This window comes from Carettochelys insculpta, chromosome 5 (genome assembly GCF_033958435.1).
Source record: "Carettochelys insculpta isolate YL-2023 chromosome 5, ASM3395843v1, whole genome shotgun sequence".
Lineage (NCBI taxonomy): Eukaryota > Metazoa > Chordata > Testudines > Carettochelyidae > Carettochelys > Carettochelys insculpta.
In genome coordinates this window covers 81,651,975-81,676,640 of record NC_134141.1, presented here as the reverse complement: position 1 = coordinate 81,676,640, position 24,666 = coordinate 81,651,975, and the positions used below count along the sequence as shown (strand labels likewise).

Here is a 24,666-nt window from a genome sequence, read left to right as displayed (position 1 = left end):
TGTTATGGCAATGAACTCCACAATCTATAATACACTGTGTGATTTTTTTTTCTTGTATCAGTTTTGAATTTGCCCCACCTTTTAATTTCATGGACTGTCCTCTTGTGTAACTGTTACATGGCATGGCAAATACCATTTATTATTTTATATATTTTTATTATATTCCTTCTAACTCATTTCCTTTCTAAGGTCAATAATTGCAATCTTTTCAGTCGCTCTCTTCAAATAAGAGTTTTCTCCACACAAGTAATAAATTTCATCACCTCCTCTAAATCCCTCTAGTTCTGCAGTTTCCTTTATAAAGATGAATGACCAGGACTGCAAGTAGTGCTCCAGAGGAGGCCACACCATTGGTAGTATATAATGCTTTCTAATATTTTTCATATTGATCTCCATCCTGTTGTACAGGGTATGTCTATACTACTTGCCGGATCAACGGGCAGCAATTGAGCCACTGGGGGTTAATTTACCGCACCTAGCATAGATGTGATAAATTGACCGCCGATCACTCTCCTACCAATTCTGAAACTCCACCAGAATGAGAAGTGTTGCCTGTCAACACACCACAGTGAAGACATCATAATAAGTATATTTAAGTACATCAACTTCACCTACATCATTCATATAGCTTAAGTTGCATGACTTACCCCACCTACCCCCCACTGTAGGCCAGCCCTTATGCATTCTGACTTCATTTATTCTTTGAACCAAAGCTACACGTTGAGTACAGGTCCTCACTGAGCTGTCTACACAAAGATTCACAGCTCCTTTTCCTAGACAATTACAGTTTATTATTACAGAAAAAAGAAGTACCATTATCCCTGATTTACAGATGGGGAATTGAAGCACAAAGAAATTAGATCACTGGTCCATAGTGAAATAGGAAGTCTGAACCAGAAGTAGATCTGATTCCCCCAGTACCTTAACCATATGACTATCCTTCCTCTCTTGGCTTTCTCCAGGTTTGGAAGGAGGCAGGAGAAAGAGGGAAAAGGAAATAGTTTTCATATATCCACAAGGTTAATGTGTCCATTCATCAGCAATTTTACAGTGAAGGGAGAGGAGTTTAAAACTCATTAACATATTAAAGAATTTAAAATTATAGGTAGCAGTCACTTTAGTATTTTCCTTTATGCCTTATAACATTTATAATTTTGCCGCTGGAGAAGCTTAATGAACCCGATCCTCAGACTGCTTATAAAGAACAGTGGTAACTTTCATTTCTTTTACGTACTGTTTTAATTTATTCTCCCTATACTTCTGTTAAGGAAATGCTAGACATCGGGTGCTCATTCATAGTTTTTATTCTGCATGTTACCTGACAAATACATATAATTTTGATTATAATAAATTATATCATATTGACTTAAAAGACACAAGACCATTTCATTATTAGAATATATATATTCTAATAATTAAATGAATAAGCATATAAATTAATTAGGAAAGCAAGAACAACGTGGTTTTCCCCTATTTCTTATTTGTAGGGTACTATTTTACCTTTATAAAATGGATCCCATGAAACTATATATTTTATTGCACGTCTACGCCTTTAAGAACTGTCTACAGAGAAGATGTTCAGAACTAACATTCATATTCAAATTTGACACTTTAACACATGGTTTGAACAGGGACAGCAATTACCCGACTCATGTTAAGGACTGTTTCACATACTTTGATGTTTGACCTAACACTTAACACTGCCCCACCCATGACCGCCTCTCCCTGCTCTTCTGTCTGATTTGCCAACCTTGATAACAGTTTTTCTGATTTGTCAACCTTGATCATTTTTGGACCTCTGTACTTTATATATTGAATCTGTTCTGGTAAGGCTGTAGATCTGAAGAAGTGGGTCTGTCCCACAAAAGCTCATCACCTAATAAATTACTTTGTTAGTCTTTAAAGTGCCACATGACTGCTTTTTTGTTTTGACAGAATACAGACTAACACAGCTACCTCTCTGTTACTCATCTACGCCTATAGTTATCAGGTTGAAAATGACTTCCTGGAAATAAAAGTACTTGTTAAGAAAACGTCTTACACAGTTAATAAAAATATTCAAAATATATTTTCTGTTGAGAGGAAATCTCCTCGTATGCCTGAATTTAAATTTACAAGGAGGTCCTACATTCAGATTATCTGCATCCATATTAAACAAGTAACTACAGGACTAAAGGAAGTGCAAAACTGTCTTGATATCTTCAGTTTCCTTCTCTGCTAGGCTGCTTCTACACATGCACAACCTTCCAGAAGAGTGTTGGCTTCTTTTGGAAGATCCATGGAGTGTCTAAACATGAAAAGGCTTTCTTCTGGAAGAACCAGGAACAAAATGCTGCTTCTTCCAAGTCCTTACTCTGCTCCCAAATGAGGAAGAGTGACATCTTATGGAAGGATCTTCTACAAGAAACATATGGATGTTTGTGAACCACTTCTTTTGGAAGAAGTGGTCTACCATGGCAGCGGCCAGCTGGAATACAGAGATGCTGCAGGCAGCCCCAGCGGAGCTCTACGGTCTCCAGGTCTCGCTGCTTTTAAAGCTGCACGGACCCAGAGACCCTGTGGCAGGAAGCTGCAAGGCTCCCGAGTCCCTGTGTCACTTGCTGAGCCCTGAGCCCAAGAGATGGTCAGTTGGCCAGCATCCTGTGCACCCCAGGGCAGCTCCAAGGAGCTAGCCGAGGGCACCCAGGACCCCAACTGGGTTCCAAAACGGAGGGCCCATCCTGGACCAAGCCAGAGCTCCAGGACTTCCTGGGGCTCTGGCAAGACGAAGAGGTGCTGTGGGACACCATGGGGCACCAGAGGCATACCCCCACTTTCGCATGCCTCACCCATGGCCTGGCTGCTCAAGGTCACCCTTCCCTGATCCCTGAGCAGGTCTGGTGCAAACTAAAAGAACTGAGGCAGGGCTACATGAGGGCCCGGACCAGTGTCCACTGGTCTGGCCAGGCCCCAGCCAGCTGTCCCTACTTCAGGGAGCTGCAGGACCTCCTGGCAGAAAACAACGCCTCTACACCCCGCACCACCATGGAAACAGCTGCACTGGAATTCCCTGCCGCACCAGAGGGGGAGGCGGGTGCTGCCACAGTGCCCACTGGCCAGGATGTCAGTGTCCCATACGGTGAGGAGTCCTTGGAGGGCTTGCTGATAATCGAGCTACTGTCCACCACCAGCAGTCAGGCCACCTCTAGCCCAGCATCAGCTGACCTTTTCGAAGCCACCTCAGATAAGTGCATGCCATGGCACAGCCCTGGGGGGAGGGGGCACACCTGGGCCGTCATGCGATGGCCCAATCCCAGATGGCCCATTCCAGAACATGGCCTAGGGCCACGGCCATGCCTGCAGGTGACGTCTGGCATCCTCCTCCGTGGAGAGCCCCATGAGCCACATGACCATGCTGGGGGACCCTCAAGCAGCACTGCTGTGCCCAGCCCACCCGCTTCCAAGGCAGAGACTGCCACATATACGAACTCCCACCACGCCTGTCAGCCTGTTCCCGGGGGGGGCCACCACAGGTAGCACCACCGCCAAGCCATCGTGCTGCATGAGCCAGCATGCCGGGAACATGGGACACCAAACTGGTGGCATCCCAGGGACACACCCATCCCTAGGCTCTGGGGTGGGGGTAGGCACCAAGGGGGACATGGAGACATGGCAGGTAGGGTCAGGATGTGCCTCTGAACACACTTCCTCTCCACCAACCCCTGTCTTACAGCAGCTCCATCCGAGAGACGGGAGAACCGGATGAGGATCCGGGGGCCAACCAGCCCTCTCCAGGCTGGAAGCCCCACTAGTTCTGCAGCCAGGCCTGGACGAGCCCCACCACCTGCAGCACGGTGGCCATGTGTCTGGAGGGCCCAACGCCAGGGCCACAATGAGGAGGCCATGGCCTGTATAGCCACCCTCCAGCACCAGAACGTACTGGCAGAGAAACAGCTGGCCTTGGTCAAGGCCGAACTCAACTGGCAGCAGGACATGTCGGGGGAGGTGGTAACGGTGCTCCGCACTGTATGTGGTGCCCTCACTGACCTGCCTCCAGCTGCCTCCATTCCCCCAGGTGCCCCCCCCGTATGTGTGTCCCATTGATTGCCCCGAAGCACTGGGGAACCCCAGTTCGGCAAAGCCCTCAAAGACCATGTCCAGGTCCCCGATGTGCACCAGCCTCCATATCAGCACATCGTTGATGGCTCCCATGACTCACAGGAGACAGAGGGTGGGCACACTCATGGGTTTGCACAAGGGTGACCCTGCCCCGACCTCGTCCCACCCTTACAGGAACCTCTAGTCCCCCCACTGGGGCACCCCTTGGGCAGTGGGTATGTGTTGCCCCCCCGGGGCTAGGCCTACCCACCACCTGGTTCAGGCCCTCACCCCTCCTGAATCCCAAAGGTGCCCTGTGCCCACCAGCCCCCTTCATTCCCCTCAGCCAGGATGGGGCCCGGAGCTTATCTCAAGGACGATGGCCAAGAGTGGACATACCCACCCCAAATTGCTGCCCAATGGACAGGTACCTGTCCAGGCTGGACAGTTTCCAGATGGCGATGCCCTTGCGCTTCTTGACAGAGAGGGCTGACCGCATCTAGGTGTCTTGCTGTCAAAGAACAGGGGCAAGCCAGCTGCAGATTTCCAGAAAGGTCTCCTTCATCAACTGGCGATTCCGCAGCCAGTGCTGATTTTCTCATTCCCTTATGACTTCCCTGTCCCACCAGTCAGTGCTGATGATGTGGATCCAGACACACAGGACAGCTGGGGGTTGGCAGGAGCCATGTGGGTTCAGGACCCACAGGACTGGGTCTTCCTCTCCACAGGAGAGCAATGAGGGTGACCAGCATCTGGGTCACGGCAACCTTGCACGTCTGTGGCTGCTGGGGATCTATGACCACTGGTTGGGGGTGTCAGGACCAAGACTGGCTCAGCCTTGCTGTGGGCAGCATGGCACACCTCAGCAGCTTGTGCAGAGAGAGGCTGTTTTGGATGGGCCTTTTAACACGACACATGGCTGGTGGCCCCGGAATGGCTCTCTGGCCATGCAACCCTGTTCACAATATTTCCTGCCCAGTTCTTCCGGAAGAGCGTCTGTGCATGTGTAGACATGACCTTCTGGAAGAAGGAGCAGCTCTTTTGGACCATGTTTTCAGTGTAGACATGACCTTCCGGCAGATGATCCTCTGGAAGCTGTCTTCCGGAGGATGCTCTTCAGGAAGATTGTGCACTTGTAGAAGCAGCCTGAGACTACAACATGATGACTGAAGAATGGAGAGACTTGTACTTCTCTCTCAAATATGGCAGCAAATTGAACTAGAGGGAACTGTGAAAACTCATGGAGACATAGCCATGGCAAAAGGGAGAGATACTGGAAATGACACTGGCACAGTAACTAAATCTTACTGTGAGCTGTCTCCCATGGTGGACCTTGATGGGAATACCAAAATACTCCTCCTTGAGATCCATCATTTTAATTCAATCAAGAATACTTGCAGGGCCATTTCCTTTTTCCACCTGACTTACAGTCATTCCTTCTTGCTCAAAATGCTTTTTACCTTTCTTAGTGTAAGTCTATATAGAGAAATAAATTGATTTCAGATATGGAGTTCTAGCTATGGCATTGGCATAGCTAGAATCAACATATCGAAATCAACTTATTTCCCTAGTGAAGACCTAGCCTGTATGCTCTCATGTCGACCTCCCTCACTTCACATAATAGTGTGGAATATGGGGGTCAACTACAGAACCCAGAGATATTGATTTTGCTGCATCTTCATCAGACACGCAAAACTGAACTCTAGAATGTCGACCCTGACTGGGTTGATCTTCCGCTTAGTATAGTCAAGCTGGAAAATGGCACTGGCTATATTAGAATGATCTCTAAAACTGAGTGCATAGGGAGAAATCAAATAAAGAAGAACGCTAATGAAGTGTTTTGTCGTAGAAGTTCCATTCTTATTCTTCTGGAGTTTTTTTCATGAGTTTATCTATCTAGAGTAAGATTGACTTTGAGTAGCATGTTGGAAATGATGACTGAGATTAAGTGATTCATTGCAGTAATTCTTGTGCTATCTTTGTGTTAGCTGATTTTTAGCATAAGAATTCACCTCCAGATTGTATGATAGTTAACTAAAGAGGTCACTACACTGTCTACTATAGATGGTATGTAATCATTCTTTTTTGTCTGTATCATGCAGAATTTTGAATATCTTTGTTAAACCTTCTGGGTATGTTAAGGAATTTCTATTCTGATTGGATAAGATCTTCCAAATCTGCCTGGAGAGGGACAAATGCTTGCTTATTAGTGCTGAATGGAAAATACTTTATTGTTTATTTATCCTCTTTTGTCCCTTCAGTGCCTATGAGGATGAACATCCGGAGTATTAAAATAATTCAACCATTGTTTCAAAAAACAAACACATGCACCCTGGGGGGAAATAATCTTTCCTGAATTTCTTCCTTACAGCTATCTAGATCTGACTCTGAGAGCTCTCTTTCTTCTGATGATGACAGAGAATGAGATGCACTCTCTTCCTTTTTTATATGTTGGATTTTTTCTTTGATCTTTGGGCTTGCTTGAGGACATGATCTATCTATAAGTTTTTGTATGCTTTTACGTTCTGGGTATCAGGCTTTGTGTCTTGTTAGCATCATCCTTGCTGGAAGGCAAGGATAAACTAACCTGGGACTGTGAATTGTACATGTATGTTGTTTCTCAATGTGACACAATGGGGTCTTGGACACAGTGAAATTTAGTTAGGAAGTAGGTATTTGATATTGTTTGGGGGTTGATTTGCATTCTCAGGAAACAACAGAGTCACTTGGTTTCCTATATTTGGAGTTGGAGAGAAAGTAACAGTTAAAGGTTCTCAAGACAAACAGGCCTTCCCTCTGGAATACAACTGAAAGAACTGCTGTCCAATCAGCACATCTGATGCAATCAAGGAATTACACAGGAAGTTAGAATTTATTTAGATGCAGAACTACTGGATTAGAATTGTAATAATTTAAAAAGAGATTAAAAATGGTCAGAGATTTGATCTGTTACAAATCTTTTCATTTTAGAGTAAAATGCAGAGAGAACAGCTATTGAGAATTTTTTCCTGCAGACTCTAAAGGCCTCTTACTGGTGAAATCATAACAGAAATGCATTCAACCTTTCAGGAAACCATTACAGTTGGTGCTATAATATAAGCTTATGCTGACAACAACAAACTGGTAAATATAACACCCCAACAAAAATACATCACACTGTGTAACAATTAAGGTTGCTCAAGATGCATGAACCCAAACATTTAAAAGCTCAATTAAGTTATATTAAATACAATGCACAGAAAGTAATCAGTGGCTTATAGAAAGCACAATCTTCATATGGCATCATTAATCACAGCTGCGACAGCCACCACACTCAAAACAAATTGCATACGTAAGAGGGAGGAGGGACTGCATGGCCTGGCCAAATGAAGGTAACCATGTTTTATGGTTGATTGTTGGGGTGGGGGAGTGGGAAAGATGAAAACTGCTGCAAACCAGAGCAGTGGGGTTGCTGGCTCATCACCTAAGAATGCAGGATTTGAAAAGGAAACAGCTGAGAGTGGGGCAGTCTCTCCAGTTCCCACAGAAAAAGGCTGTGGCGGGACCCAAGCTCTGTCCCCCTTTTTAGGTGGCAAAACACAAGTTTTGGTCAACACCTCCTGTGGGCATAACACTAGCCATGCCTTTTTAGGAATATTTCCCTTACCACCATATTGGCTAGCATTCCATTGGGGTTTCAGGCAGGACTCAGTTCTTGCATGGCATATGTGAGAACTTCTTATTTAAGTGTAGGGCAGCTACTCCACAGGAAAAGTATCAGTGACCATAATAAATGGCTTGGAAAGGGACTTAAAACAAGGTGTTCATTAATGGGAATGAACAGAGGGCAGCTGGGGACTCATATGATTGCTATGTCCTTTCTAATAGCCCACCTTAGCCCCTCAGACACATGGGGGGTGTTGACGGTAAGTTTGGCAATGGATTTGCTAGAGAGACGAGATGCAGAAAAGAGAGAGAGCAGATGGAATCCCTTCACCCAGAGTATGGTAAGATCCCAGATTTGCTGAAGGGATGGGGATGGAAATAAGAAGGAGCTGGTAAAAGTCCCCTGACTAATTATGGAATAATCACGGAGGTGACTTGCACTGTACATTGTTATTTGCTAGGTAGTTCCAATCTAATAATAAAGTTGCAGCCTGATTAAACGCCTGTCCTCCTTTGAGTATGGCCATACAACATCCCACCAAAACACATCTGTAGTAATGCTTGTAATGCTAGTCAACAATCTACAATTCTTATTCATGGATTAAAGATTTTATGTCTCTGCATTTAATTTTCTGCTATTTTTGGATCTAGTATTTTTTCTAAAGTGTATAATAATTTCACAGGCTATGCTATGACTCAGGTTATTTCAATTTATTTATTTATTTATCTATCTATATTAAATCCATACTAATTTATTTTGCCTTTAATATTTCTCCGTCATCTCAGTCACACACATATGGGCATACACACACATGCCTTCTACAAACTTTTTACCATTTTCACTAAAATACAACTAAGCAGTACTGTATGTGGTAAAAGGGAACTAAAAGAGCTTGAATACTACAAATTTGGTGAAGGAACCACAAATTACAACCCCTTTCTATTAAAAGAATTGCCCATTATACAATGAAACTGTATGATACAAAGTGCAACTTTTCATGAAGGCTATCCATATGTTGCTGATACCCATACTTTCTGGAAACCTTCCAAACACCACAAACATTGTCACAAAATGACCTTTGAATTGCCGTTACAGTATAAAGAAAATTAGCAACTACGCTGATTAGAATCAGGTACTGCAACCTTTAATTCTTATTTAGGCACCACTCTTGTTTAAGTCATCAAGAGGTTTGCTTTAGTATGGAAGATCAGATTTTGCCATATGATAATCAGTAACTCAAAAATAGCTGTGTGTTATGTTAAATATTAGGGAATTATTTCAGTAGCAAGTATGCACAGGGTACAATAGATCCTGTGTAAAGTGTTCTTATATTGACTTGCAGTTTAAAGTTCTATTCGAGATTTCAGCAAACTAATAGGTTATGTCTACACTACAGCCATCTGTTCACAGAAGTCACTGTCGAAAGAGATCTGTTGACAGATTGTGTCTACACATAAAAGCAGATAGAAAGAGCAATCCGCTCTGTTGACAGAGAGCAGCTAGACTGCTTGGCCCTCTCTCAACAGAATGGCTGACTGGAAGCTCTGCCAACAGGGCTGCCCAGTGAAACCAGAAGCCCTGTCTATCGACAAAAGAGCCCCAGAGCATCTGCACTTCACTTTTGTTAAGAGAACTCTGTCAACAGAAGTGTTATTCCTCAACATTGAGAGGGATAACACTGTGGGGGAAATTGCTCTGTTTAGTCAAGACTCTGTGGACAAAATGCCTTTTGTTTGTAGATGCTCACTAAGTTTTGTCTACAAAAGCCCAGTTTTATTGACAAAACTCTGTGGTGTAGACATGGCCATAATGTCTTCACAAAGACTGAATTGTTTATCACCATTCACAGTTTAAAATACATGTACAAAAGTGAGTTGGAGAGCATCTTACTATGTGCTGATTATACAAGATACATACGAACACTGAATGCTGGGAACTCAAATGTGAAAAATACAGTATTTTCAAAGAAAGGTTAGCAGTGTAGTGATACATTTCTGCATGTTATAGGGAGTGAGTTAATTTTGACTAGTTTTAACTGAACCATACTAAAAAGTAGTAGAAAAAAGTTTGCTTTAATTAAACAGTCAGCTCGTATTTGCAAATATGTGATGAAGGGGGGAAAATATTTTTTCACTGCTTGGCATTGAATATGGGAACAACTTCTAAACTTCTTCAGTTCCTTCACAATGATTTAACCAAGGCAGCTTCTGTAATACAAAAAACAAAACAAAACAAAAAACAAAAACAAAAAGCCCAGCATCAACAACAAAATCAAACCCTTGATGATATTAAACTGTAAACTGCTGAGCAACTAGAACAAATAATATTGACATTTCTTTAGGTCACAAAAGACTACGTTTAGAAACAGAGTAACTGGAAATCAGAGCTGAACCAATTCTATGGTTCATCAAATATATGCAATAATATGTTGATTCCAATGCAGTTACAGGCAATGAATCAGAATGTCTGTCAAGTCAAAATTAAAAATTAAAGCACAGGTCTTGGTGTGTCAGGAATGGAAGTTGTTTTCTGAAGCAGTCAGTAATGCTAGGAGGGATTCAGAGGGAAGGCATAAACAGCCTCACAAGGTCTGCCATGTGAAGAAATATGCAGGGTTGCATCTTTGCTTATAGCAGTTGAAAATCAAAAGAGAATGATAAAGAAGTTCCAATTAAAAAAGAAAAAAGTATTGTTTAGCTGTGAGGGAGCTCCAGAACAATAGTAACAATGGGCTGAGAAAAAGAGGAGGAGAGGAATCTGACAAGAAAGAAAATTGTGTTATTTCATTTCTGTTTAGCCAGAGATATTTTGGATAGTTAAAGAGAGCAATATTTCAATCACACTTCTATCATTTCTGTGTACTATATATTAATGGTACAGTTAGAGAGAAAATAAAGAAAAAAAGAGAAAGTAAATGGTTCATGGGATTGCTAGAGGCATACAGCACCTCAAGATCACAGATTCAATCTGACCCAGGGTCGGTACTGATTGAAAGTTGATGCTATCTGGTGGATATTCAGTGGCTTATGGGAAATGTGTTGGTTGTATTAGTCCATGGTACATCTGTCCACTGTACAGAAAAACTGACACATAACATTTTAATTGGCATCCTTGTTAACAGTCTCAGAGGGTACAAAAATTGAATGATCTTTAGGATACAGGAAAATAATAAAAGAAAGCAGACATATGATACTGCTAAATATGAAATAAAAATACAGTAATAGAAGATTTTCTACACTGGCTTTTTGCCTCATATGGACAAAGAAACTCAGGCACTACAACTTTAAATTCCAAAACTACAGTCAGAAGTTAACTTCATTAAATTAATGCAAACAAGCAACTGTGAAGCATTTTGGCATTCCAACATACCTCTCTGCTTCTGTGTATTTTAATAAGTATAAGTACAAATTCAACAACTCAAAATCTTTATCTGGAGTTAGTTACCTATGCTACTTGTTCAAGTCCTCAACTTTGGAAGACAGAACTTCTTGTGTGGGTACCAACAATTAGTGTTAATGATTTATCCCATAAGAAACAGTGATTTTTAATTGCATGAGAACCATCACTTCCCATTTAATTCATACCAAGTTTATCGTAGGAACTAGCTTTAATTATTTTGGGTGGCTATCGCATCTGTTTTTAACATTCCCATTTTATAAGAAATATGTCAGGCTTTTAAGAGAAATGCACCTGTTGGAACAATTGCCAAATCTAAGTTGGAGCAATAACTATGACTTGTGAAAATTTCCTCTTCTATAAATCACAATGTTTGAAAACTTTTTTCAGTGTGAGTCTCCCTCTCCAGCAGTCTCTAATGTAAAAACATATACCACCACCACCACCTCATAAATCCTGCTTATCAAATCCATTGTGGCTACATCTACATGGCATTCCCCTTGAGAGAGAGGAATGCAAAAGGAGGGAACCCGACATAGCAAATTAAGTGATGATTTACAAATCTCACACTTCATTTGCATAATCTCACACAATTGTGTTGTCAGGAGAGATTTTAGCAAGGAAGGAAGAAAGTAGAAATCATAAACAGCTTTCATCCTCAGCTTCATAAAATGCAAAATTTCCAGGAACTTAGACTCAGTAAATTCCTGACCTTGGCTCTCTGCTAAGGTGTGTAAGGTGTGTACGTTTCAGTCATTGAACAGTTCTCTTTTTCTTCTGAAGACTAACAGGCTATGTCTATGTGGCATTTCTCTCACGACAGAGGAATGCAAATGAGGGAACCCGACATTGCAAATGAAGCGCTGATTTACAAATCTTGTGCTTCATTTGCATAATCTCGCACGATTGCGCTGTCAGGAGAGATTTTGGTGGGAAAAAACAGCTGTGTAGACAGGGTTCTGTCAGCAAAAACCCCCCTTTTTTGACAGAACCCTTATCCCTGAAAAAATGAAGTATAAGGGTACTGTCAAAAAGGGGGGTTTCAGCTACAGAACCCCGTCTACATAGCTGTTTTTTCCCACCAAAATCTCTCCTGACAACACAATCATGCGAGATTATGCAAATGAAGCACAAGATTTGTAAATCAGCGCTTCATTTGCAATGTCGGGTTCCCTCATTTGCATTCCTCTGTCGTGAGAGAAATGCCACATAGACATAGCCTGTTAGTCTTCAGAAGAAAAAGAGAACTGTTCAATGATTGAAACGTACAAATTCACTGCTGGAATGAAATAATCAAGCCAACCAACATTAAGCAATTAACAATAGGCTCTCCTAACGCACTAGCACATCTGTGCATTACAAACCTAAGCAGAGAAACCAAGGTCAGGAATTTACTGACTCTAGGTTCCTGGAAATTTTACATTTTATGAAGCTGAGGATGAAAGCTGTTTATGATTTCTACTTCCTTCTGTTACTTGATCCATAAAACAATATGAAAATGACTGCTCCAGACACAGACATTTGATTGACTTCCCAAAGAGAAGCAAGATGTCACTGTGACAGTAGTTGTCAAGGGAAGACTAGAATTCACATTTTGTGACAGAATGCAAGTCTCACAGGCAGCTAAAGACTTCCCCAGGTACAGAAAAATTGAGGGCTAAATAACTAGGCCATATGCTCCCTGAACACACCAGCAAAAGAAAATGCTAGAAACACCTCTAGATCTACATTTATAGATAACACCAAAAGAAAAAAAGCAAAAGCAAAATGAAACTTTAAATAGGTGTATTTCAAAAGTCTTCTGTTTGGGTTTTTAATTTGTTTAAAACCATACACCAAAGCTGGATCTACACTACAGAGTTCTGTCAACAGAAGAGGCCTTATGCTGACAAAACTAGGGAGCGTCCACACTACAAATGACTTCTGTCAAGAATCTGCCGACAGAACGCAACACTTTCTCCAGCAGAGTGCTGTCTTGACTGTATTAGGCGTAACGCCTCTGTCGACAGATCCTGTCAACGAAAAGATAGCGTAGGCGCTCCAGGGGCAGGCTCTGTCAACACAGAGCTTCCAGTTCATGGGGCTGCCCTGTTTGCAGAGCTTCCAGGCTATGTCTACACTAGAAGCATCTGTCAACAGAAGTCACTGTCAACAGAGAAAACTCTTATTCCTAGAAAACATACTTATTTTCTTACAAGTGACAAAAAGTTTTTTGTTTTGTTTTTTCATATGAACATAACCAAAATTTCTGTCAGTTTGCTTTACATTACACACTTGGAGGGACTGCAGGGATGAAAAGTGGGGTCTGATGCAAAAAGTTTGCTCAACCCTGCATTAGAAGATACCATGCTGTCCTATCACAGTACCCTACACATTGCTGGAGCGCAAATCTGACCCATATATAGTCAAATAAGAGATGGAATTTAAAAACTTTATAAGGTGAGACTTGGTAATGCTTTTACAATATATTTTATACAATTTGTATTTTTAAAATAATAATAGTAAATTAAATTTGGAATAACTTAGGTGCTTTTTATCCCTGCCATTTGGTACTGTTGATCAACTAGTCAGACACCGTCACAACACATTATTTTTCAAAACAGGAAAAAGCAACTTTGGGTTTCAATGAACCAAATATACAAGTCAGTCAGTAGAATCAAATTAACCTACATGACAAATGAAGGCAAAACTCTCTTTTTTCTTTGCCATTAAAAGAAAACACTTTCAAAACACACGAAAGACTTAAAATTCTGAAAACATTAAATAAAGGATAAAATTATAGGAAAGCATCTATGAAAACTTTTAAAATAATCTTGCTGTAACCAAAAATCACATCTTTTAAAATATGTTACTGACACTGTCTTCCCTTTTAGAAAAACAGCTGCCAGCTTTTCAAATCAATGACAATGATTCAACAGATTTGTTTGGTTTTGTGATTTAAAAAGATGGAAATCATCCAACGGAATTTAAAACATTATTTCTGAAGTTATTCTAAATACCAGGTTCAATATCTAAGGGTTCCTTTTCATCCATCTCACACAGAACCAGCTCAAGCCCCTACCCAGCAGCCTGGGAAATTCACACATCCTGGATGCCTTGGAGAGGTAATGTTTTCCTGGTTGCAAGCACAGAGTCTTAGTGTAGAAAAGAAACTTTTAGTGAAAGAGGTAGAGAAGTCACATGGCATTAGTTTGGGAAAAATACCATACCCAGAGCTCATAACAAACCCCCAAGTAACCATCCCCGCTCAAATGGATTGAGCAGTGTCCTTTGCCTCTCAGGCCCACCAGTACATCATGGTAAAGGTCCCATTCACAAACCCAAACTTTCTCCATACCCACCTTCAAATGTCTAACTTACAACTCTGTCCAGTCCACGCAGACCCTGACACACCACCCTGATGCATTCCCTCATTGAGCCTGAGCCAATGCCACCTTTGTGCTGGTCATATGGTCCACTTGCTCCTGCCAGCTGGCCTGCTAGTTGCTTCTCCTACCAGCTGCCTGCTAGTCGCTCCTGCCAGCCACTTCTCATACCAGCCACCCACCTGTTGCTCCTGCCAGCTGCCCTGCTGGCTGCCCGCTGGTCACTCCTGCCAGCTACCCTGACTGCTGCCTGTCTGCCACTTTGTGGGCTTGGTTTGAGGCAAAACCCTGTGATTTCAGCTCTCAGTCTCAGTTTCCATCAGTGTGGACTCTCACACAAAACAAGAATACAGACACCAGCAGCCAGCTTTTAGGTCTATCTTTGAACAGCGGTGGCAGGGGAGGACTAGTCAAACCAGGCTTATGGCTATATGGCCAAGGCCCAGTTTGGCCTATGGCTCCTAGCCAGCTCATTCAATCAGTAAACCTGCCCCACTGCTACCTCACCAGGCTCAGATGAGGGGAGCCCTGTGCAATCCATATCTTATACAGTGATGATGACCATTGTGTACCCCCCACAGCAACTTCAAGCATTGGTAAGACTCCACAATTTTTACACTGGATAGTAGCATAAATTATGACTTTATAACAACACGTTGTTTACAACAGATGAAACCTCCTTGCTTCACCTGCTACCCACCAGGCTTTGTTTGCAAAGCATTACATATGCACACTTCTGCATTTTCGTACAAATTATCTCTAAAGGATACATTCCTCAAATCTTTCAGCAGTGTCCTGCTGACACACTCCTTACATATTGATAGTCAGTCCCAGGCTACAGCTACACTACAGCATTCCTTTGAAAGAAGTTATTTCAGAAGATCTCTTCTGAAAATACTTCTTTTGAACAATTGCGGTCACACACAATAACCAGACTGAGAAATCAATCCGTTCTTTCAACAGAGCGGCCACGGAGCCCCTGCCACTCTTTCAAAAGGACAGGCCAGGAAACGTAGCCCTACGGTTTACATCACGTTGAAAACAGCAAACAACTAGACAAACAAGCAAAATAGCTTAATAGCATTATTACTGGTATTTCCTTTCTGGTGGATTTCTGACTTTAGTACTTGACACACATAGGCAAGGAAATTAGAAGTGAAGCCACCTTAGCAGGCATACCTGCTACTTCAGGGGCACTAAATCTTTTCAGACTACAGGGGGTCCTCGTTATAAGTCACTTCACTGTAAGCTGTTCTGCATATAAGAAGTTAGGAAAGCAGATTCACGGTAAGTCTCACTAGTCCACACTTACATCATATAGGAGCCAAGGGACCAGAAGCGAGAAACATAGCTGAGCTTTGTGGTGGCTGGGCGATAGGCACTGTAGTGCAGGGGCCCTGGAAGTGAGCCTTGAAGTCATGGGGGACAGGTGGGGAGCTGCAGGGAGCTGGAAGGAGTCAGGGTGGAGCTGACAGGTAGCTGGGGAAGCTGCAGGATGTCAGTGGGGACCAGCTGGGTACTGTGGGGAGCAGGCAGGGAGCTGGTGAAAGAACAGCAGGGAACTGTAGTGAGCCGGCAAGTTGCAGGGAGCTGGCAGGGAGTCAGTGGGGACAGGAGGGGAAGCAGCAAGGAGCTGGCGGGGAGCTCTGTGGAGTTGGTGGGGAGCCACAGGGAGCTGGTGGGGGATCAGCGGGGAGCCAGCGAACTGTGGGGAGATGGCAGAGACTAGCAGAAAGCCGGCGGGGAGGGGCAAGGAGCTGGTGAGGAGCTGAGGGGAGCTGGCAGAGATCAGCGGGGTACTGCGAGGAGCTGGCAGAGAGCTGCTGCAGGATCAGCGGGGAGCCAGTGAGCTGCGGGGAGCTGGCAGGGACAGGTGGGGAGCCATCAAGGAGCTGGCAAGGAGCCACACGGATCCAGCAGGGAGCTGGTGGGGACAAGTGGGGTACTATGGGGAGCCCAGAGGGAGCTGTTGGGGGATCAGTGGAGAACTGTGGGAAGCCAGTGAGCTGTCAGGAGCTGCAGGGGACCAGAAGGAAGCCAGCAGGAACAGGCGGGGAGGGGGCAAGGAGATGCAGGGAGCTGTGGAGAGCCAGTGGGGAGCTGGAGGGCAGCTTGCAAGGAATTGTGGGGAGCTGGTGGGGACTGATGGGGAGCTGGCTTATCTTTTTCTATTTACTTGTCTTATTATTATTTATCTACTTATTTATTCATTCTATTTATTTATTTATTTCTATTCTATTTCTATTTATTGTTTTTAGTGGGTTACAGGTACATTATAGGTATTACACATTTGTGAACTGTATGTGAATCTCAAGCTAATTACATTCTTACTTATGGACAGGAATGTAACCTGGACTTATGAAGGTTACTGTAACCCTTTTAGAAGAATGATTTTCTTTGGTGCCCCTCAAGTTTTATGTCACTTAAAAACTGCTTGTTTCCAAAACTGGACACTAAAATACAACAGTGTCACAGAACATTGTTACTGACAAATAACTGACTTTCACATTTTTGCCATATAATTATGAAATAAATCAACTGAAATATAAATGACTAGTACAGAGAGTGGTATAACCAGACATTGTCTATGTGAAATTTTAGTTTGTAATGACTTTGCTAGTGCTTTTTATGTAACCTGTTGTAAATCTAGGCAAATGTCTAAAGGAGCTGATGTACCCTCTGGAATGCCTCTGCATAATCCCTGGGTGTAATCCTGGTTGAGAACCACTGCTCTACTTCACCCACAAGCACACTCCTTACCACTACCACATATTACTCATCTACAGCAACCTTAACTTCCTTGTTTTCGTGGATTTATGTCTGTTTGACTTGTGCGTTGAACAGCTCCACCTGCTCATACAAAGTCATGTGTGTTTTATTAATAGTAACCTGTAGGCAGGACATTGAAAAAGTCCAAATTAAGTGCATTGCCTAGGTCACACAAATACATAAATTTTATGGAAAATACAACTTGGGTTTCTGGATATTTCGTTTCTTAAACAAAAATGTAAGATGGAAATGACTAAAAAGAACAATATTTTTCTGACAATATTTCTCCTTTCACAGAACAAACCATAAAACAACTGTTTGAATGAGATATTAGCACGTCTAACTGTCTATACATATCTCATAGAACTGGAAGGGACCTCGAGAGGTCATCAAGTTCAGTCCCCTGTCCTCTTGGCAGTACCAAGCACCATCCCTGACTTTTTTTTTTAACCTATTTGCTCCAGATTCTTAAATGGCCTCCTGAAGGATTGAACTCGCAACTCTGGGTTTACAAGGCCAATGCTCAAAAATAGTAGTTTGAGTCTTTGATATTGTTAAGACCATCCCCAATATCTACAATCATTTGCTAAACCCTGTTTTAATAACACAGGTCAAGACAGTATACTTTTTAAACTTGACTTTAAATCATTAATAATGCAGAAGTCTGTGGCTAAATGCTGTATCATAACACTTCTTAATTAATATATTTCCTCCTACCTAGCCCTGAAATGCTGAAAAAATGAATGCTTGAAAACATACAAATCTGATAATATTTACAAATTATTATGTGCTATCATGGGCTGTTTTAAAAAATGGAAATTCCTGACATATGCAGAGTATATCAACTTATATCATAATTTTCACAACTGTTTATCTATAATCTTATACACTTCTTTCTTTAAAAAAGGCAAAAAAAGATCTTCAAAGATATGCTCGCAAATCCACATCTATTTATATTGTTTTTCTTTAAAAGCTAAAGGCTACCTATAAATCACTGTTTAAGCTTAACTCCAAGTTTATGCCAGCTTTGTCATTGGTACCACCCTACAATTTCTCATAGCTCATTCTGAATACAGTAGGGTCTCACCATTTCACGAGTACCACATTCGTGAATTCAGTTATTCGTGAATATCCTCACTTCCCCGGGGCTCCAGGGCCACAGTGTCTGCAGCTGGTGCTTCTTTGGGGCCCTGAGGCAGGAGCGCCAGAAGCCAGTGCTCTCCCCTAGGACCCTGGACAGGGAACACAGCACTGCTGCTTCCTGGGGCTCCGGGCCCCCACCCCCAATACACACATTCGCAAAATCAACATTCACGAGGGTTCTGAACCCAGAACCCATGTGAATGTTGAGACCCTACTGTACTACTTTCAACTGCTGATGATCTATCTGTACTTGGTACAATCATGCACCTTTGCTTTGAGAAGGCTCCTATTTTCTAATTTCAGAGCTGACTTCAGCTTTGCAAAGTGTTCTGGGACACCTGACAGAGTTTTGTGGGACAAGCATAACACACTCAGTTAATGTAACTTCCATATATTCACTGGCCATGAGGCTCCCAAATACATATTAGGAATCTAAATAAGAGGACTGATTTTTTAATGAAGCTCCTCAGGGTGCAGCCTTGACTTCAATGGCAGCTGTTGGAGGTGCAATACTTTTAAAAATCAGGACAATCATTTATGTGCTTAAATATGAATTTAGGATCCTAACTTCAGCCCTCCATTATTGGAAGTTGGGCTAAGGTCAGCAGAGCCCAAATACCCACTCTCTCCATCCCCATATGACCAACAATTCTCCATCCCTCACATACTTACAGAAATTTTAAAAGCCTTTTAAAATGTTACTGATATTAAACCCAAAGTGTTGAGTCATTTCAATATAGGTCTAGTGTAATCTTAATAACCCAGCTGTTAATTAGGGCAACACTAGTAAGAAAACTATCCTCTGCCTTTGTTGCCAGTCCCATCAGGGACTTGAGTTATATAAGAATCCTGTTCTCCAAGAGCTGGTGCTAGGAAACTTGTTAATATAAATCCCTTGCTTGTTCAGGAGACCACAATGGCAGGGGTATTTGCATGCTTGGTTTTTAAGAGACTTGGTTTTTCCATACTGATTTATTCTGCATTTGAGCTAACAGACATAACAAAACCAAAACATCATAAATGAAACTTACCAGTAACATATTTTTTAAAAGATTGACATTTATAAGGATGGAGGAAATGTTATGCTGTCAATCTTAACAATATCCCTTTCTCCTGCAGTCTGCAGACCAGATCAAACTTCCACAGTCAGTGAATGAAAACTCACATTGATTTGAAATTGAACAGAGGTCTGAATTAGATATTAAAATATCAATCCATCTTAAATCTGAACAGAGAAAAACCTAGTTTAAAAAAGCCAATAATATTGCAGTTGTTTATAACTAGGAAAAGGTTCAAAACAAAATAAAGGAAAATGCATGTGGTACTAAAGCAAACACCACTCACCGCAGCTTCTTAAGTTAACTATTTACTTTTTTGACTTATGATAAAACGTGCTAGGATATGCACTAATACAGTTGCCAGCCCTCCAGCACTGTCCTAGAGTCTCATGGAATTGGTATCAATCTCCCTGTGACTACTGAAGGCAAACCTGGAGATTTTAACAGGATATTTTAAGAAAACGACATTGTCATTTTGGAGGAGAGGGGGAAGAAAAATCTCTCAGAATAACTTCAGTCAGAGTTCAACCCTGAGAACCAAACAGACACATTATAGGGGAAGCTGGCAGCCACCCATCATCTTCATAATAAAATATTCCTGACTTTTTTTTTAAGCTTTAAGCAGTCCATTGCTTTCATCTGGGCTTTGAAATTCAGCAGGCACACAGCCCTGAGTCTGGAGATATGCCTTTTGCTTGTATCATGAACTTCAATTCATTTTTGCTACATTAAAAACTGTTAAAGTAGCTATTTCTTTTCTAATACTTGTATTAATCAGGAACATTCTAGAGCCATGATGTGAATATGAATAGCCATCACCAAAGCTGCAACTGGGTAGGTTTGAGTGAAGGGGAATCCTTTCTACGACCATCCCTCTGTGACAGAATATACCCCTGTATTCATGCCCTACACACTACTGTAATATCTGCACAAGGTATATTTTGCAAGCTAGAATTTGAAAAGTCATAATACTAGTCAGGGCCCCATGAAACCTTAATCTGCCTCTATCCTAGAGGAAGAGAAGCCAACATAGCAGCTCTATCTAATATTGAAGAAATAAAACAAACCCTCTTGTGATTCAGGAAACACAGAAATATAAAAAAAATGAAGATTCAGTAAATGCTAATGATGCATATATTATAGGATTGTGTAAAACTATAAAACATAGTGAATATGCACTGTTGGAACAGAATGAAAATTCTACCCTGGAAACATGAGAGTTCTCTTGAGTACACCTTCTGAAAATAATTTTACTTCTTCTTACAAACAGAAATTTCTGCATGTTTTTTTCTTTTGCAACTTGATATATCATACAGCAAAGGAAATCAGAACTGGCCTCATGTGAACATGAACTGTTCAGAAAATACAAAGAATGCAACCTATGAAGAACTGGCTTTTAAGCTGAGAAATAATTAAAAGGCATTTTAAGAACAGGGAAGGTTGTTGAGGTTGTATACCTGATTGGACCAACTTATGTTGATGAGTTCTCCCTCCAATATCCTGGGACTGACATGGTTACAACAACATTGTATACAACAATGGTACTTTAAAAACAATAAACAAATAGCCCATTTCTTTTATAGTACTCCCCATGGTCCTGATGCAGCAGACTCATTGAGTTCAATGGGATAATGCACATATATCAGATTACTGAAGTGCATAAGTGTCCATAAGATTGGGGCCAAAGACCCTGATTTGCATTGACGTCTGTGCAGGCAGATCACTACAGCTGGGCAGAGCTGCACTGAAGTCAGTGTGATGCCTCTACAGATCTGACTGCTGTGTGCACAAAACTGGCCTGCAAGATGTAGCAAGATTTTCCAACACACTCTCTGTACTTCGGTCAATACAGAAAAAGTTTCAAAAGATACAATTGATCTCAAGGATTACATTCTTTCTTAAATCTTATTTCTGACTATTAAAGATATAGTTTTTCAATAGCGTTTGAAATCGATATAGAAAGTATTCTCCTTTTAACAACAGTATGTAAGTCGGTATCACAGAAATATACAGAGTCTCAATGATCCCTTTCTGATATGCACATCTGTGTTCTTTTTAGGTACTAGGCTTAAAAATATTCTTCTTCAGTTTCATAAAAAATCATATTGTAAGTGAGAATCTGATGACTGCCCAATATGCCAAACACAGATCTTGTCATAAGCTTTAGTGCTCTGCTAATATTCTAAGTGACTCATTTTAGATTTGCTTAACACGTGCCTGGAAAAAACAAAGCCTTATAACGTCCATCTGCCACCTAGTACGATGAAAGATGAATCTTGACGATCACAAATTGGAGACAATATGCAACATCTAATAAGAACAGCTAAACAACAAATGACTTTATGAGAGGCAATGAAAAATGAAGTTATGAGGAGGAAATTCAGGTAAGCCTCTCGAGGAACACAAATGCCTGTGGTTGAATGGAACTGTCACATTCAAATATTACACTAAATGTGAAATGTACATTCTATGACACAAGATATGGGGAAGAAAAAAAATCTGTTTAATTTTTAACCAAACTATTGCCTTAGTACAGAAGAGAAAAGACTCTCCCCTTTGATCTTTAATTCATGTTATTGTGAAGACTTTAACATGAGTACAAAACGGACCTCTAAGAGAGTTAACAGCTAGTCTTTCAGATATCACTGGATTCATTTGCTTTATAACTGAAACATTTGTGTAGATATATTTCATTTTTGTCATTGATTAAGGAAACTCAGATTTATTTGATTTTTCTACACTTTTAACTCCACAAGTTACGTTACTGAAATATGTCTGCAGCTGATGATCCCCACCATTGCCACTGACATCATGGGAGGAATCTAAGCAGAAAAAAATTGAAGGCCAAATCAGGTACATCAGAGAGAAGTAAGGATGACAATTGTATCAGTCATATTCCAGGAGGTTTTATCACATACCATAACCTTTAATTAATGATTAATTTTTAATCCCTGCAGACTCTAGGACAATCCTGGAGGGTTGGCAACCCGTGAGAGAAGGAAGTACACAAAGGATAAAAGTCAGCTATATTACTGGTATGTTATATGATCAGTATTAAAGAATCAGGCACCACTGGCTACAGTAAATTTTAAGCATGAAAAAAATATTCATTAGAAAGCAACCTGCATCTCTCTTCTTGGTAACAACTGTAGGCAGCAAAGGAAATGATCACATGAAAAATACTCTTGGGAAAAAGTAAATTATTTTAAGATTTGTATCCAATGTTTGTTCTTTCTTGATAATTAATCTTGTACACTATGTTACTGTTGTATGTCAGTGCCAAGGATTACCATCAGGAGATCTTGAACTCTAAATGCACAGCAGTTGTTAACTAGTTTAACAGTCCTAATGTTGTTAAACCATTACCATTTAATCTTCTCTTTTGTTTAAGATATAATGTCCTTCAAAGCTGTAAAATGCATGTTATTATTACATATGAATGAACTAGAATGGGTCAATCTATGAAAACAATAAATATATGTAGCTTACGAGCATTAAAAGTTAGAAATGGCAAAATCAGGTAGTAAGTGCAATCTACTTGCAGATGTTGACATCATAGATGCTTCTAAAATGATAACAACTATACAACAGATCTCTTAGTTACTTCAGATTATATTTCTACCAAGTGTATTCTGACCCACCTCTTAAGCTGGCAAAGTACTTAGCATGAACTTAAATTAATCAAAATGTTGCACAGTGACTATAGATAGTAATTCCATTCTCTAATAAGAATATAGCAGTAGGGATATATTACTGACTACGTGAACAGGACAGTGAGAGTGACTTTGAAATGTTAAGGGAGACTAGAGAGCCTATCAAAATAAAAAACTCAACAATAATAGGGGATTTCTGTTATCCCCATCTTGACTGGGTGCATGTCTCCTCAGGACGAAATGCAGAGATAAAGTTTCTCGATGCCTTAAATGACTGCTTCTTGGAACAGCTAGTACAGGATCTGACCAGGGGAGAGGCAATTCTCGATTTAGTACTGAGTGGAACACAGGATCTGGTCCAGGAAGTAACTATTACAGGACCGCTTGCGAATAGTGATCATTATATAATAACATTTAACATTCCTGTGGTGGGAAGAACACCTTAGCAGTCCAATGCTTTGGCACTTAATTTCAAAAAGGGGAATTACATAAAAATGAGGAGGTTAGTTAAAAAGAAATTAAAATGGAACAGTGACTAGAGTAAAATCCCTGTAAGCTGCATGGAAAACTTTCAAGCACACCATAACAGAGGCCCAACTTAAATGTATACCCCAAATTAAAAAAACAAACAAACTAGTAAGTGACCTCAAAAAGAGTCACCATGGCTTAACAACCATGTAAAAGAAGCAATGAGAGATAAAAAGGCATCTTTTTAAAAAGTGGAAGTCCAATCCTAGTGACATAAATAAGAAGGAACATAAACACTGCCAAATCAACTGTAAAATGTAATTAAAAAAGCCAAAAAAGGTTTTGAGGAACAGCTAGCCAAAAACTCAAAAAGTTATAGCAAAATGTTTTTAAGTACATTAGAAGCAAGAAGTCTTCTAAACAACCAGTGGGGCCCCTAGATGATTGAGATACAAAAGGAGCAATCAAGGATGATAAAAGCCATTGAGGAGAGACTAAATGATTTCTTTGCTTCAGTCTTCATGGCTGAGGATGTTAGGGAGATTCCCAAACCTGCACTGTCCTTTGTGGGTGATGAATCTGAGGAACTGTCTGAGACTGAAGTGTCATTAAAGGAGGTTTGGAACAAACAAAAAAACTTAACAGTAACAAATCACCAGGACCAGATGGCATTTACCCAAGGGTTCTGAAAGAACTGAAATGTGAAATTCTGGAATTATTAACTGTGATTTGTAACCAGCTAACATAATGCCAATATTTAAAAGGGGCTCCAGGGTGACCCTGGCAATTACAGACCAGTTAGTCTAACATCAGTACCAGGCAAATTAGTCAAAACAATAGTAAAGAATAAAATTGTCAGATGTGGAAGAACATATTTTTGGGCACAAGTCAACATGGTTTCTGTAAAGGGAAATCATGTCTTATAATCTATTAGAGTTCTTTGAAGGGGTTAACAAACATGCAGACAAGGGGGATCCAGTTGATATAGTATACCTGGATTTCCAGAAAGCCTTTGACAAAGTCCCTCGCCAAAGGCTCTTGTGTAAATTAGGTTGTTGTGGGAAGATCCTTTCATGGATTGAGAACTGGTT

General features: G+C 41.1%; 1 protein-coding gene across 2 annotated transcripts in view; it reads right to left on the bottom strand.

Moving 5' to 3' along the window:
• Window positions 1–24,666, bottom strand: part of SSBP2 (single stranded DNA binding protein 2) — a 276,155-nt gene that overhangs the window by 155,262 nt on the left and 96,227 nt on the right. The window contains exon 1 of one of the 2 annotated variants that reach the window (XM_074995387.1): window positions 24,569–24,660. The exons of the other annotated variant lie outside the window; for it this stretch is intronic. The gene's annotated coding sequence lies outside the window, so the exon portion shown is untranslated. Of the gene's footprint in view, window positions 1–24,568; window positions 24,661–24,666 lie in introns of those variants that run through there. 2 annotated transcript variants of the gene reach the window in all.